The 16,958-nt window shown below is 47.0% G+C and overlaps 1 protein-coding gene across 1 annotated transcript in view; it reads right to left on the bottom strand.

Annotated features, from left to right (window-relative positions):
* ADAMTS2 (ADAM metallopeptidase with thrombospondin type 1 motif 2) overlaps positions 1–16,958 on the bottom strand; it is a 283,066-nt gene that overhangs the window by 61,965 nt on the left and 204,143 nt on the right. The window lies entirely within an intron of this gene.

Genomic DNA, 16,958 nt, shown 5'->3' with positions numbered 1-16,958 from the left:
AACACAGAGATATGTTATGGTAATGCTGCATCCAGACTGAGATATCTGATGGGTAAAAATAATTTATTATTTTCTGAATGAAAAATTCCACAGGAAATAGAATTACAGCTGATATCAAACAAAAGAAAATTTATTTTTCAACTCAGTTGTATACTGATGTAGGAATCCCAGTTCTAAAGCATCACCAGAATTATACATATACTTAGCAGTATTTTTTTTAAAAAAAATCTGAGTTCTGAATATGAGGGCACATCACGTACATTTTGATTTTTTTAAAATAATCATGTCGGAGAAAAAGAACAGCTTCTTAGTGAGAGTTTATGTTCTGACATGCTTAGCACAGCAAAAAATTATTCTGCTTACATACTGCATCAATTGCTAAAGGCATATTTTATTCTTTACATCTTTAAAATTTGGGAGGGAGAAGGACTGTTGTTTTGGTGTATTTTTTTTGAAAGAACAGGTTATAAATAAGACTTATATCATGAATTTTAGTACAACTGATATAGCAGGCAGGCCTCAATTGTCTATTACTATATGAATAGCTATTCTAAACCAATTAGGCAAAAGAACATAACTTGTGCTTTCCAGCTCACCTATCAAAATGGAAGAATAATTCTGCTATAATTACCGTATTTCCTCCATTCTTATCTACCCTAATTTAATCTATGTAGTCATATGGAAATGAACACAATAAAATTATATAAAATATCTACTTTGCCCTTAATATATTACAAGTTGAGGAAACTGCTACAAGGATTATAGTAGTAGGAGTAATGACAGTTTCACAAAAGAAGCAGTGGTTCCTGTTTGAAAGATGATCGATGGATAGATTATTAACCTGAAAATGATGTATGGATAGATTATTAACCTGAAAAGCCACACTGATAAAAACTTCTTGTAATAAATTGAAACAGCTCCATGTTCTTCTGTAGACTATGATTGAGGACAAGTTACATGCTCAAATGTTGCTAGAATACTACTGTGGTTTCTGAAAGAGGTATTGTGAAAATTTGGAGCACAACTCTAAGGAGAAAGACCATACATTTTATTGAAATAATAATTGCTGTGTTCCATCTTACAGAAAAGAGGAGCAGAATACAACAGATGTGTAAATTCTTCCTAGGAATTTTGAATTGTGGAGCTGGTCTTTGATTTGCTGTTAGGATGCTGAAACCATAGGAAGGAAACCAGATTATTCTTTGTCAATGTAAATCAACCATTTTTTTTTATTTTTTTATTTTTTTTGAGGCAGCAGCACTGGAAATAGCCACTAGCTCTTCATACCAAAGAGTGGAATCTTGATGGGATTAGGTCAGGGGTCTTCAAACTTGGCCCTTTTATGACTTGTGACTTCAACTCCCAGAATTCCTCAGCCAGGCACGCTGGCTGAGGAATTCTGGGAGTTGAAGTCCACAAGTCATAAAAGAGCCAAGTTTGAAGACCCCTGGATTAGGCTATGGCACCTCTGCAGTTTTGCTGAGTGACTACTGCTTTTCCCTCAGTCAGGTCTACCTGAGCCAATTTCATTTGTCAGATTCATTCTGTTTGTATTGAGATAAGTAATATTTCTGTTTGTCACAAAAGGCTTAAAGGAGCTTTGTTACAGGCAGGAATATGCACTGCCTAGTTGATATAATCAAGTTCAGCTTCCTTTTTTGTTGTTGTTGTTCAAGCTTCAGAAATTTTTCTGTGACTCAGAAGTGACAGACATAAAACTGACCCAAATGCAATAGAAAGACTTCTGTGCAGTGTGAGAATGGAATTCTCTGTCAAGAAAGATTTATTTATGGCATTCTAAAAATGTTACATTTTTAGTATCCATATGGGCTTGGAAGAAATTAAAATGAACCAAACCAAATAAACAATAAGCAAGCAACCCCCCCTCCTTATTGCTTATTAAAGGCATTTTATTGTCAAATGGATGTTTTGGGGATTTTTTTAAAATGTGGACTGACTCTGATTATTTTAAGCTATTTCTGTTTCCTACAGCAGTCTATCATGTTATCGCATTTTGGATTTTTGATATATTTAAAAATTTAAAAAAATATATTTAAAAATTGCATACTGACCTATTTACTTTAAATTGTGTATCTACCGGTTTAAAGTAAAACTATACATTTCACTTTTGTAGTTAAATGTAGAGAAGGGGGGGGGGAAGAGAACTGATCTAAAGTTGGTAGACAGTAACAATTTAACACTTGTGAATTCTTGTGATACCAAAAGCTCTATCACATGGTCTGGAAACACATCACATTATGTAACTGATTACAAAAACCCTTACACAATAAAGCTAAGAGCTGTTTTCTACTGTCACAAAACATAATCGATTCCATTTCCACATTGTCTGAATGTGGAAGAAAAACTTCCCTATGTGTTCTTGTATCAGGTGCAGAAGACAGTTCTTCTTCCTCATCAGTGACTGGCTGCAGCTGCATGCTTCCCCACCTGAAGCCTCAGGGCTGCCCTGTTGCAGCTGCACTTCAGCCAAATCACTTTCAGCCGGCTGCATATCCAGTTTCTCTCCCATTAATCTCACCCCCTCACTTGGTCTCGCAGTCCTTTGACACTGTGTGAACTATCTAGCAAAAATCATACTATCAGTAAAAAAAAAAAAAAGTTCCATTAGACTTTCTAACTTCTCATGAGATCTCATGAGAAGTTAGAAAGTCTGATGGAACTTTCTTTTTTTAACCAATAGTCCCACAAACACGCGGTGAAGGCTGAGAAGCGAATGGAGAAACGGAATGCAGCTGAAAGGCAGGTTAGTAAAAAAACACTTGGGGGAGGCGAGGGCATCTGGGCAGGGGTGGGCCTGGCAAACTTACCCTGCGTGGCTTCTGCTCTATCGGCTGAAGAAGCAGGCGAGACAGCTGGCTAACGAAAACCTTTTATTTTCAGAACCGGGCAAAGAACAGACTTACAGTGCCTTCTATTTATACTCCAGCTGGCCGGTCGGCGACCAATCAGGGCTGTGCCGGTTTCCCGCTTGTTCAAGCGGGCCAATTGGCGGAGGAGAGCTTTGACAGCCCGGAGCTGTCAAGCTAACTCGCGACTGCACAGTAACCGGCAGTTCTTGACAGCCGAGAGCTGTCAAGCGGTTGCGCTTGCGCAGTAGCTTCTGGCAGCTTTTGACAGCTGTCAAAAGCTGCCGAAGGTTTACCTCATAACTAGGAACATGGTAACATAACATATAACATGTGAATACACAACAGCTTCGGCAGGTGTCTGGCAGGGGGAGGGAAGCAACTGGTCTACCACCATGCTAGGGCCGCCGCATTGCTTCTCTATGTCGGGCCTCGGAAGCCCGACACTCGAAGGGGGGCCCCTCCACCCCCCCAGCACACCCTGCTTCCCTCCCACCGACCTCACCCGGCTCCAGGGCGGCCCGGAAAGGCCGGAGACCCGCGCCGCTCCTCCCGCCGCATCCGGACGCGCCGCAGCTGCAGCTCTCGCCCGGCGGCGCGTCTGCGCGCGGCTCCCCGGCTCGGACGGCTCCGGGGCCCGCGCCGCCTCTCCTGACGCTTCCGGATGCGCCACGGCTGCTGACCTCGGCGGGCGGCGCGTCTCCGCAAGGTTCCCCGGCCTGCGGCTTGCCCGGTGGAGGCCCGGGCCGGCTCAGCGTCTCAGCGGCCTGGGAGGCTTCGAGAGCTTCGGCCTCGCGGTGGACTGCGTCAGACTCCGACGCCATGCCTGCGCAGGACTGTATGGCAACGCCATTAGGGGCTGGGTCCCTCCCCGCTGCGATGACCGGGTGGCTGGGGGCTTCGGGCGTGGGCGATGGCAGGGGGGTTCGGAGGTGGGCGCGGCAGGGAGTGGGTGAGGGGAAAGAGCACGGTGGTGGCAACACATTGGAGGGGTCTTACCTGACTGGGCGACGGGCGAAAGGCCTTGTAGGGGCGGGGTGGGGAAGTTATAGGGAGTGGGAGGGTGGAGGCGTGTTTGGGTGGAGTTTGGGTGGGGTTTTCGGGTGTGTATATAGCAGCGTTGGCTGCAGGTAGCGGCCAACGCTGGCTTTGTTTCTTGTTGCGGCTGTTGCTCTGAAGAATAAAGTGCTTCTAGACTGCAGCAGAAGTCTCTCGTTCCTGTGTTCGGCACCTGCCCTGCTTGTTGCAGGACGAGTCTTGACAGAAAGCCAGCGTTGCCATAACACTGCGGCCTTACTGCCTTTCTGCTGTGTACCGGTTGTGCGCCATGGCAGAGGGTTTGCAAGGGGCCGCTTTGGAGACTGCATCAGAGGAGGCTGGCGTGGCCGGGGCGGAGGCGACAACCCCTGTGGAGAGGGACGTGGAGGACGTCCAGCCTGCTGTGAGGCCTAAAGTGCGAGAGGTGCCACCAGCAGACCCTGCGGCGGAGTCCCAGGGTGCTAGTAGCCAGACCCAGGGGGGGGAGTGGTGGCTGAGCTCGATCCTGGGGTGCACGGGGCCCGAGCAAGGACGAACGGGCCGGCCCGGTGGGGCTCCATTGGGTTGGAGGGAGCGTCGGCTGACCGATGACGACGGCGAGGAATACAGCTATTCAACCGCACCCGGGAGCCAGACTATGGACATGCTGCGCGATCGGTTCGGAGAAGTTGGGGCACGTGACGGCAGTTCCTGGGTGGCCATGGGCCCTGAAGAAGACACGGGACAGTGGTCTCTTGGGGGGGCACCCAGTCAGCCAGCGACGTCCCGTTTCCGACTGGCCAGCCCAAAGTTCAAGGTGCCTGGGGAGGGTGGCGTTCGGGCCCCATCCACACGGGTACAAGGAGGGCGTGATGCATGGCCAACGCCTGACCAAGGCCCTGGACGTCCAGCGCCCAGGTCGGTGGGGGTATCCCAGGCCCAGTCCCGTCCGCCTGTTGGGCATTGGGGTCCGGGTGTGGTGTGGGGACCCCCACCGCTCACCACAACCTATGACGGGCATCCCGACCGCCTGGCCATGTTCCTAGGTCAGGTGATTAACCATCTGGACGGGTATGCCCATGCCTATACATCACAGTGGGCGATGGTGGTGGCGGTTACCGCGTGCCTTCAGGGAGAGGCTGCAACCTGGGCAGCGGACCTTTACAGTGACCACGCCCGTGAACTCGGGGACGTGGGGCTGTTCCTGGAAGCCCTGCGCGTCCGCTTTGAGGATGTATCCCGCTTACATCGCGCGGAAGCTGAAGTGTTAGCCATTAGGCAGCGAGGACGACCGGCAGAGGAGTATGTGCTCGAGTTCCGAAGGGTTGCGGGCAGGTTGCGTTCGTGGCCCGAGCGCTTGCTGGTGCACCACTTCCGGGCCGGTCTTGATGGAGCTCTCCGGCGGGCATGTGTGGTGCGGGGGGTACCTGCACGGCTTCAGGATTGGTTCCGGGTGGCGGTGGAGCTAGATATTGGGTTGCAGGACACCCGGGGCAGGCCAGTGGTGGGCACTGGAGCCTGGAGGGCCTTGGAGGGGCCGAAGACTGAGGGCGGAAGCCCGAGCCGGCGGCGACACAACCCGGCCCCCTACCGGCGCCCCGTCCAACAATCCGCTGCTTCCGCTGCGACCAACCGGGCCACCGGGCAGTGGACTGCCCGGTACCTCCGCCACGACCGGGGCCCAACCCTCCGGTGGCGCGGGTCCCGACCCCCAGGAGAGCTGCGGAACGCTCCAGAACAGCGTACCAGGTGGCCAACAAGACACCCCGAACATCGACACCGGTGCGTCCAGTGGGCCCGGCGGATGGACGGACTGATACGTCTGATGGGTCTGAGGATCACGAGTACGAGGAGGACCCGATGGTAAGCGCTCCGGTGTGCCCTTTTGTGCTGCCTGTGGTATTGATAAGCCCACGAACAGGTGAGAGGAGGGAGTGTAAGGCTTTGATTGATACAGGCAGCACGCGCTGCCTTATTAGCCTGGTGATGGCAAGGGAGGCCGGAATTCCCCTTCAGCAGCTTCCCAAACCTATCCGATTTCAGCAGGTAGACGGGTCCCTTTTGGGTGGAGCACCCATTACACATGTGACGGCACCGGTGAGAATGGAATTGGGTACACACTGGGAGACTCTCCGGTTTGTCGTGGTGCCGTCTATGACGGAGGCAGTCATCCTGGGGCTTACGTGGCTGGACAGGTGGGGCCCCACGGTTTGGTGGGAGGGGGGATGTCGACACCTCCGTCTCGGGACAGGGCCCCAGCCTCCTGCAAAGCATTCCTTCATGGGGCCGGAGGGGATCGGTGGGCCAGAGGGGCCGCAGGGGTGGGAACTGGCCTTGAGACACAGGTGCCACGGGAGTACAGCGATCTCGCAGATGTCTTCGATGAGATGGAGTGTGATGCCTTGCCACCCCACCGCCCCACGGACTGCGCTATTGAACTGGAGCCAGGGGCAAAACTGCCGAAACCCCGCATGTACGCATGTACAGGCTGATGCGAGCGACGTGGCTGTTGGAGCTGTTCTTCTGCAACGGCATGCGAAGGGAGGATTGCGGCCCTGCGCGTACGCCTCCAAGAAGCTAACGACCGCGGAGAGGGCTTGGGCTATCTGGGAGAAAGAGGCCTTCGCGGTCCGCTGGGCCCTGGGGACTTGGAGACACCTTCTGGAGGGGGCTAGCCAGGAGTTCGAGGTTTGGACGGACCATAAAAACTTGGAGGCCCTGCAAACACCCCGCCGTCTGTCCCCGAAACACGTACGGTGGGCCCAGTACTTTCAACGCTTCCGGTTTCGCCTCAAGTATGTGCCTGGAGGTAGAAATTTCCTGGCGGACGCCTTGTCTCGGCTACCACAGTACGATTGTCGGAAGGAGGAGGTAGTACAGGCACTGGTACCGCCGCCCCGCCCGGTGGAGGAGACGGAGCACAAGGCCAACGCCGTAACAGACGATTTCCTGCGGACCTGTAAGGGAGCGCTGGCGACTGATGAATGGGTGCAGGCGCACCCCGACACCCTCTCGTTGCGGGACGGTTTAGCTTGGCACGGGGCCAGGTTGTATGTGCCTGCAGCGGCAAGGGATCAAGCGCTCTACCAATGCCGCTGCAGGCAATGACGCCAGGCAGGCAGGTCATTACGGGTTCGTGAAAACCCTGCATCTGGCCCGCCGCCAGTTTTGGTGGCCAACCATGAGACGGGACATTGAAAGCTACGTGCAGAAGTGCCGCATTTGCGCAACCACTAAGCCCTCTACTAATAAACCGGCAGGCCTTCTGCAACAGGTGGCAGACCCCGTACGACCTTGGCAAGACATTGCAATGGACTTTGTGGTCGAGCTACCGGAAAGCAGGGGATATAACGTTTTGTGGACAGTAGTAGACTTGTTCTCGAAACAAGCCCACTTTATCCCCTGTAAGGGATTGCCCTCAGCCCGTCGGCTGACCTGGCTGTTTGTCCAACATATATATCGTCTTCACGGGGTGCCACGACGTATCATCTCCGACCGTGGGGTACAGTTCACGGCCCGGTTCTGGAGGGAGTTCGTACGTTATATTGGAGCAACACAGGGCCTGAGCTCGGCGTACCATCCAAGCACGAATGGAGCCGCGGAACGTGCAAACGCGGCGGTGGAGCGCTACCTGCGTTGTTATGTGTCATACCAACAGTCTGAATGGGTGGACCTGTTATCCTTCGGGAAAGTAGCCTACAACAACGCAGTGCATAGCAGCACTGGGTTCTCCCCCTTTAAAGTGGTATCTGGTTACGAGTTCGTTCCTATCGTGGGGTGCGATCAGGGGGCCCCGGCATCCTGCACACCTGGGGAGTGGATGCGCCGGTTGGAGGAGGTGTGGGGGATAGCTAAGAAGGCGTTAGAGCGGGCTGCAGGGACATACAAAGAGCAGGCAGACAGGAAGAGACGGCCGTTTGCACCTCCCAAAGTAGGTGATCTTGTCTACCTCTCCACAAAATACCTGCGGCTACAGGTGCCATGTAGAAAACTAGGGCCCAAATATCTCGGACCCTTCCGGGTTATACAGGTAGTATATCCCGTCACCGTCAGACTTCGGCTACCTCCCCTACTTGGAAAGATACACCCCGTCTTCCACAGTAGCCTGCTGAAGCCTGCTACGACCGCCTCTGTGGCAGCAGGGGAGGGCGGCCCAGGGCCTGTACACGGCAGCCACTATGAGGTACAGGAGATCCTGGACTCCCGGAATCGAAGGGGGCGGGTGCAATACTTGGTGCTCTGGAAGGGGTACCCCATGGAGGAGGCCACCTGGGTACGGGATGGGGATGTGTGTGCACCACGCCTTCTCCGCGCTTTCCACCGGAAACACCCGGGGAAGCCGGGGGAGACCCAGGGGGGGACTGCTGATCGTGTTACGGACTGCTCACCTCTCTCTCCTTGCATTCCAGGTGGGCCCCTGGTAGAGGGGGCAGCATGTCGGGCCTCGGAAGCCCGACACTCGAAGGGGGGCCCCTCCACCCCCCCGGCACACCCTGCTTCCCTCCCACCGACCTCACCCGGCTCCAGGGCGGCCCGGAAAGGCCGGAGACCCGCGCCGCTCCTCCCGCCGCATCCGGACGCGCCGCGGCTGCTGTCCTCGCCCGGCGGCGCGTCGTCACACGGCTCGCCGGCTTGGAAGGCTCCAGGACCCGCGCCGCCTCTTCTGACGCTTCCGGACGCGCCGCAGCTGTAGCTCTCGCCCGGCGGCGCGTCTGCGCGCGGCTCCCCGGCTCGGACGGCTCCGGGGCCCGCGCTGCCTCTCCTGACGCTTCCGGACGCGCCACGGCTGCTGACCTCGCCCGGCGGCGCGTCTCCGCAAGGTTCCCCGGCCTGCGGCTTGCCCGGTGGAGGCCCGGGCCGGCTCAGCGTCTCAGCGGCCTGGGAGGCTTCGAGAGCTTCGGCCTTGCGGTGGACTGCGTCAGACTCCGACGCCATGCCTGCGCAGGACTGTATGGCAATGCCATTAGGGGCTGGGTCCCTCCCCGCTGCGATGACCGGGTGGCTGGGGGCTTCGGGCGTGGGCGATGGCAGGGGGGTTCGGAGGTGGGCGCGGCAGGGAGTGGGTGAGGGGAAAGAGCACGGTGGTGGCAACACATTGGAGGGGTCTTACCTGACTGGGCGACGGGCGAAAGGCCTTGTAGGGGCGGGGTGGGGAAGTTATAGGGAGTGGGAGGGTGGAGGCGTGTTTGGGTGGAGTTTGGGTGGGGTTTTCGGGTGTGTATATAGCAGCGTTGGCTGCAGGTAGCGGCCAACGCTGGCTTTGTTTCTTGTTGCGGCTGTTGCTCTGAAGAATAAAGTGCTTCTAGACTGCAGCAGAAGTCTCTCGTTCCTGTGTTCGGCACCTGCCCTGCTTGTTGCAGGACGAGTTTTGACACTCTACCCTATGCACAGACCCCGCCCCACCTCTCATATGGAGTGCCCTGCTCCCGCCATTCCCCCCACCCCATGTGGCACCTTTTTTCTGGCTCCAACACATCACTTCCTCCGCCGCTGTGTGAGACTAAAAATAAAGTTCAATCAAGTAATTCCAAGTTTGCGAGATCTTCCCCCCCCCCCGTGAGAAGTTGAAATTGATTGATTGAACCTTTTGTTTTTGCACATGGCGGCGGAGGCCTAAAGCAAAAACATTTTATAAAATCCAGCTGAGGCCTAGGAGTGGGGCAACGGCATGCATGCCCACAGAGAGGGCTCTGCGTGCCACCTGTGGCATGCATGCCATGGGTTCGCCACCACGGGTATATCTCATTCATCCCCTGACTGTAATGGACACAATAGTGCTAATGTTTATATTATGGAGGCAAAGTTTGGGAGTGGGAGGCTGGGGAAATAGGCTTCTATACTAGGTTTATAGTTTGAGATATATTCCGGAAATAAGCATGAACAACAATCTTTGATTAATTTTCAGGTACATACTTCTGATGGCATCATGCAATCTACCTAGCATTTGCTGCAAATCATTTAAGTTCTCAACTACCAGAAAGGTAATATCTGTATTCAGAACTGTACATATATCCATTAGCCCCATTATCCAAATTCTCAAATTCATCAAAAGCATTCCTTGTATGTACCCATACAAGCATTACACAACAAATAAGGAGACATCATGTACTGTTATCTCACTTCCTCCTTAGTACTGATTTGTTTACTCAGTTTTCTATTAATTCGCACATGTACTTTACTTCCATGTTATGGAATTAACTTGGCATTAAGCAACCAACCTCTGCATTGGAGCAGAGTTCTGTCTGGCTTCCTGTGCATATACATTTTACCCAGTGATGGGATTCAAATATGTGAGCAACCAATTCTCTGTGTGGATGCCAACTCCATTCTGGGCCTGGGCAACAAAAAATTAGCTACCAGTTCTGCTGAAGTGGTGCGAACCGGCTGAATCCCACCACTGATTTTACCTGAGGACAATGACATGTTTTGGAATTCCCATTTTACCAACCACATTCCTCAGCTTGACAGGATTGCCACAAGATGAAGTCTTTCTGTAATCAATGCTTAATTTCTTTTACTCTTGGTTTTTTTTAATTACTCAGAGTGCCATAACAATAATTCTGATGTTTCTCAGCCTTTTCTAAAGCCAGATTGAACTTCTGCCATCTCCTTGTACAACCCTTGTACAACTCTAATCTGCATTGGATGATCCTAAGTATTATTTTGTAAGCACATGAAGTTGAGGATATTTTATAGTTGTTTGTCCACTCTGTTGAGTCATCTTTTTTTTTGTATCAATATTCCATTATGTTGGGCACTATGATGTCCTCCAGATTTGATGGCATAAATAGATGAGAACATTTACAGATTTTTCTGTTACTTGTTACATTTCTGTAGATACAATATTCCATGAACTCAGTGGTGGGATTCAAATATGTGAACAATTGGTTCTCTGTGTGGATGCCACTTCTGGAAGTCCATTCTGGGCCTGGGCAACAAAAAATTAACTGCTGGTTCTGCTGAAGTGGTGCGAACTGGCTGAATCCCACCACTGCATTAACTCCTGTAGCCTTTTAATTTGATAATGACCACAGTGCTGAGGTTATTGTAAGTAAGGACTATCTTCTAAGAATTTCTACTTCATGGAATTCCAGAATATCCTTTCCATCTTTGTTTGATCTCCTTTTGAATCAGTTACTATCAATGCACTGGCATCCTTTAGCATTCAGTAAGTTTGAAATCTCCTTCTGAGTTGGAGATCTTCCAAATTGGAGATCTTTTGGAAAACTCTTGTTTTTCCATTTTTGTTTCCATCTTTGGTGTCTACAGATGTTGTTATAATACTACATTTTGTCTTTTGTAGCAACTGTTTGTTAATTCTTTATTAAATTCCTTCCTGAGTTCTTTATTTTTCTTGTCTTTATCTTCATATTCTTCTTGGCAAGTTACATTATTTTTTCTGACATACTGTTGGCTTTCTTCTTTTCTCCTTGGTATTTAACAATTGTTTTTTCACATTACTATTTTCCAATTTTAAATAATAATTTATGACTTCCTTTTCATCATTTTTTTCTTGGCTATTTAACATTTATAGCATATATCATTTTGCCCATTGACATATCATTTCATTGCCATGTCAAACTCTAAAATATTTGCTCCTGCATTTCCTGTCTTTAATTTAATTTCAAATAATTTCATAACCTTTGTTTTAATTTCTGTTTGCTCTTCTGGAAGCTCTTTGCTTAGCTCTTCTTATCCACTCATACTTCAAACAAAATCACCCTTCAAGTTCTCTTCCTGTTTTAATCTTACCGTAATCATTCCCTGAGGCCAGGGCAAATCTCAGAAGAGGCATTACGATGGTGAAACAGCAATATAAACACAAGGTGGAGAACCACCTAGCAGACAACAATCCGAAGCAAGTGTGGCAGGGACTGCAGCACTTAACCAACCACAAGGGCAGTATGAGGAACACGGTTAATACCGATGCCTCGTTGGCAGAGGAGCTGAATATCACCTGCTCTGATTGGCACCCAACTCTTAGGGTCTCAGAATTAGTAAAATAATATCTAAAATAGATAAAGTAGAATTTTGAGCTAAGATAGGTAAAGTGACACAGACAGAATGCAGATGAATGTCTCCATCTAGAGTAAACATATTTCAAATAGAATGCTTGGTTGTTGCTTAATAAGTCCCGGAGATCATAGAAAAGGGGGGGAAAATGGAGAAGCAATGGTGAACCAATCAATTTGGCACAAGTAGATTTGTACAATCTATTATGCCATGCTAAGAGAAGATTTGCTCATGGGTTTGGCAATGCTGCTTGATTTATAAATTGCTTGGCGAAACAGCTGTAACATCTGAGTTAACAAAAACTCTGCCAAACATGCTGTGGTGACCTTCAGTTTAGATTACAGTACTTTGGGTTGGCCTGCCTTTAAAATCTAGCAAAAACTTCCACCAGATCTTGATTGCTGTGGTCAGACAGTTGACAAAAATAACTAAAGGACCATGTTATGGCCAGTCTTTAAGAAAGTGTATTGATCTGTAACAGAGATTTTGGACATTTGGAAATGGTTGCCTAAAGGAACACATTTGCTTATCTCAATGATCGCTAACTTGAAACATCTGTTTCAAAATTCATAGAATCCACTAAAATATAATACAAAGTTAGCAAGAGAAGATATTTTGAAATCACTTCAGTTAAATGCACTGCTATCATTTTGGGGGAAAAATTGTTTAGAAAAAATTGTCTCTCCCGCTCTCCTTCTTTCCTGAGTTGAGTTATCTTTGTACTGGTTAAAAAAACTGCTTTCATGTGTCTGTTCTATTTATTATGTTTAATGGTACTTTTAATGTTGTTCTTTTAATGTGGTTGGATTGTATCATTTTATGGGTTTTGTTCATGAACCATTTAAGGGAGTATTGCTAAAAAGCCAGTGAAGTAGGAATTCAAACTTTGCGGAGTGTTTCTGTTCATAATTCCAGGCAATCATTTGAAGGAGGCTCCATTTCTGTCCTCTACCTTTTCTCTCTCACCTCCTTTATAGTCAATGCTTCATGTTCAAAATATATTCAGTCCTCAATGAGTTGATCTGTGTCGCTTCCCTTTTCCCCCTAAATCTACTTGCAGGAATGCTTTTGAGCTTAAGTTTACTGATGCTGTTTCTGAATTTATTTATTTGTTTGCTTGCTTGCTTGTTTGTTTATAAGATTTACATGGCAGCAACTCTATGGCTAGCAAAATTTTGACTAACCAGTCAGTTTATTCAGAAGGCAATGCCTGTAAAAGTGTTCCTCTGCTTTCATCTTTAAAAGCAGCTGCCTTCCCATAACTATTGTCTTTTTCTGTATTAATTTGAATAAAGAATAAAAGAATAAAAACAATAACACCCCACCCCACCCCTGGCGACAAGAAGCAATCAAATGAGCCACTTGATGGGCTCCATCCCACTCTGGGTACCCCAAGTCTGTTGGCAAAAACCAGGGCCTTCAGGGCCTTATGAAAGAGTGTCAAAGAGGGGGCCCATTGATGACACTGCTTGATTAAATAAAATATAAATAAATAAATAAATATAAATAAACCTTTATTGTCAAAGTACAACATGTGTACATTGAGATTAGCTGAGCCTCCCCCCCGTGCTCTCTCCCCCCAACACACAGTGACAACAAACCCTCCATCCCACCACACCATGTGAACCAACTACACCACACACCGGCCTCCCAAGTCAATTCTGCATAAGATTATGTCCCATTTAAAAGCCTAACAGCCCACGGATAAAAGTATTTTTCAGCCTGTTGGTACGGCTGGCTATATTCCTGCATCTCCTACCGGATGGTAGGAGAGTAGAGAGATACCGTCCAGTGTGTGAGTCAAAGTTCACAGAGATTAGATTTACTGATAGAGAAGAGTACTAAAAATTATTCAGTATTGGTTAATGTCAGAAAATAAATTTAAAAAAATGTTTTATGGGATGGATGCTGCACTTGTTAATCCAAAGGCCGAGAAGCAACATTTTTACTGAAGCTTGAAAAAGGAAAGTTTCAAGAGACATCCATTAGATGGTGCTCCAGTTGTAACTTTAGACAATTCTACACATCTATACCTACTGGGGATGAAATGGTTATCTTGTTAGATTTATAAATGGACATTGTAAAGTTAACAAATTTAAAAGTAACCCAGCATGCATGTTTGAGGCAATCTGAAGTACTGTATGTTCATTTGCTGTCAAAAGTGACTGCAACCAAAAATGCATTTCAAAATATTTTCCTTCAAACTATTTACTTAGATTAGATTATTTCCCGCTGTCATATGAGCTAGGCAAGTTATTGTTAAAGGGGGGAGAGGGGGAGAAAAACAAGAAAAGAAAAACAATTATTGGTACCATGGTAACAGAATCAACAATACCAACATCAACAAACTCAACGAGCAAATTGGCATTTTGCTTTCAAAGCACTGTGAGCAATATCTCATGGCAATGTTTTATTAGATTTTTCTCTCTAATAACAGAGTATTATATATGCGTAGGAGAAATAGTACATCCAGAGTAAATATAAGCCAAAGGAACATCTGAAAAGAAATAATGTAATTTAGATATTTTTTTTAAAAAAAGGCTTGTTCCCTATTTCATAAAATATGAAACTAAATATATAGAATGGAAGTGAAAAGAAGTAATAGAGAAAACTATAAGAATAATATTTTACTTCACATCAGTAATATTCACTGAACTTTTGTAATTCTAGATGAAATTATTAAATGTAGTTATTTATTCCTTTATGTCCAGAATCCTTTATCGATTAGAGATCATAGCCTGCATAAAATACCATGAGCACACTTCACATAAAAGTGGGTTTTGATTGCAGTTGGGATATCCAAATCAAAATTGTCCAAACATACCAATTCTATTCTTATTGTCATTAAGGAATACCATTATTTTGATATGGATATAGCTAACACTGGTCACCTAGTGGATACCTTCTCTAGCTTACTAAAAAGTATGATGTAAAAACTTTGATTGATGGGACACTACAGAAAACGTGATTGGATCATATAGATACTCAAGAATGCATGGGAATAACTTTTTATGAGTCTCTGCCTGCTTTAAATAAATGTTTTAAACAGATGTCTACTAAAATGTCTACATGCAGAGTAATAAACATAAAAGCATGATTGATCTAAGAGTTCACAGCCACTCACAACATTCCCATCTCTAAGGCCTACTGAAAAAGCCAGTTTCCAATGACTTATTTAAATCCAGAATAGGGGGCATCTCAATCTCCTGGGGAATGCTATTCCAAAGAAAGGGGGCAACTAAAAAAAAAACTGTCTCCCAACCTGAGGATGACTACCTCATGCCAAACCAATCTTATTTCATTCTTTGGCAGAGTGACTAAATTAGTAGACCAGCGAAATGCTGTGGACATAGCAAGAAATCCAGGAAGAAACCAGTATGGCTGCACAAAGATCTCACTAACAAACTAAAAGAGAAAAAAATGGAAAGAGGGTGGCATAAACAAGACCAACTATCAGCAGACAGCCAGAGCATGCAAAGAAGTCAGGAAAGCAAAGGCTCAGTATGAACAAAGACTTGCAATGGAAATCAAGGACAAAAAAAATGTTACTTCCAGCATATTAACAACAAGAAAAAGTCAAGGAAACTGTAGGCCCACTAAAGAGAGAAGATGGAAAGGAAATTACAGACAATGGGGAGAAAGCAGAGCTGTTTAATTCATGCTTTGCATCAGTCTTCACACAAAAAGAAACCATAGCTCAAAACACCAAAAAAACCACTGCAAAAGACAAACTAGAAACAAAAATCAAAATAAGCAAGAAAATGGTAAGAGAACACCTATCCAATCTTGATGAATACAAATCATCAGGACCCGACAGATTACATCCCAGAGTTCTGAAAGAGCTTATTTCAGAACCATTACACCACATCTTTCACAAATCCTGGAGCACCAGGGAAGTATCTGAGGTTTGGAAAAGGGCTGATGTGGTCCCCATCTTCAAGAAAGGGGGTGAAAGGGATGCAGGAAACTACAGACCAATCAGTTTAACATCAATACCTGGGAAAATCCTAGAAAAGATAATCAAAAAACAGATCTGCGAACAGCTAGAAGCAAATCAAGTCATAATTAGCAGCTAGCACAGGTTTGTTAAAAACAGCTCATGCCAAACTAATCTGATCTCATTCTTTAATAAAGTAACTAAACTAGTAGACCAATGAAACACAGTGGACCTAGTATACCTAGATTTCAGTAAGGCATTTGACAAAGTAAAACACAACCTACTCCTCGGTAAGCTAGAAAAAGGTGGAATAGACAACATCACCACCAGATGGATCTGTAACTGGCTGACAAATCATACTCAATGAGTAGTCCTCAATGGCACTACATCCACATGGAGAGAAGTAACCAGTGGGGTACCACAAGGATCTGTCTTAGGGCCAGTATATCTTCATAAATGACTTAGATGAGGGAATTGAAGGGGAACTCATCAAATTTGCAAATGACACCAAACTGGCAGGAGTAGCCAACACAGACAAACTCAGGATCCAAAAAGATCTTGAGAAACTTGAACAATGGGCCCTATCCAACAAAATGAGTTTCAATGTGGAGAAAAGCAAAGTCCTACATTTAGGCAGGAAAAACCAAAGGAACAAATACAGATTGGGCAAGACCTGGTTTGGAGGCAGTAACTGTGAGAGGGACCTTGGAGTCCTAGTGGACGATCACTTAACTATGAGCCAGCAGTGTGCAGCAGCAACCAAAAACAATGGGCCTATCCAAGAACATGAAATTTAATGTGGAGAAAAGCAAGGTTTTACACTTAGGCAGAAAAAAACAAAGGTACAAGTACAGATTAGGCAAAATCTGGCTCAAAACAGTAACTGTGATAGCAACCATGGATTCCTAGTAGACAATCACTTAAATATGAGACAGTAACCAAAAAAGCTAATCCTTGATTGTATAAACAGAGGCATAAAATCAAAATCACATGAAGTATAAGTACCACTTTATAAAGCCTTAGTAAAACCATACCTGGAATACTGCATCCAGTTTTGGTCACCACATTAGAAGATGATTAAAGGTCTGGAGAGTAAAACATATGAAGAATGGTTGCAGGAATTG

This window comes from Vipera ursinii (genome assembly GCF_947247035.1).
Source record: "Vipera ursinii genome assembly, chromosome: 2".
Classification (NCBI taxonomy): Eukaryota; Metazoa; Chordata; class Lepidosauria; order Squamata; family Viperidae; genus Vipera; species Vipera ursinii.
The sequence above is the reverse complement of the archived record's forward strand: the minus strand, read 5'-3'. Positions and strand labels throughout refer to the sequence as shown.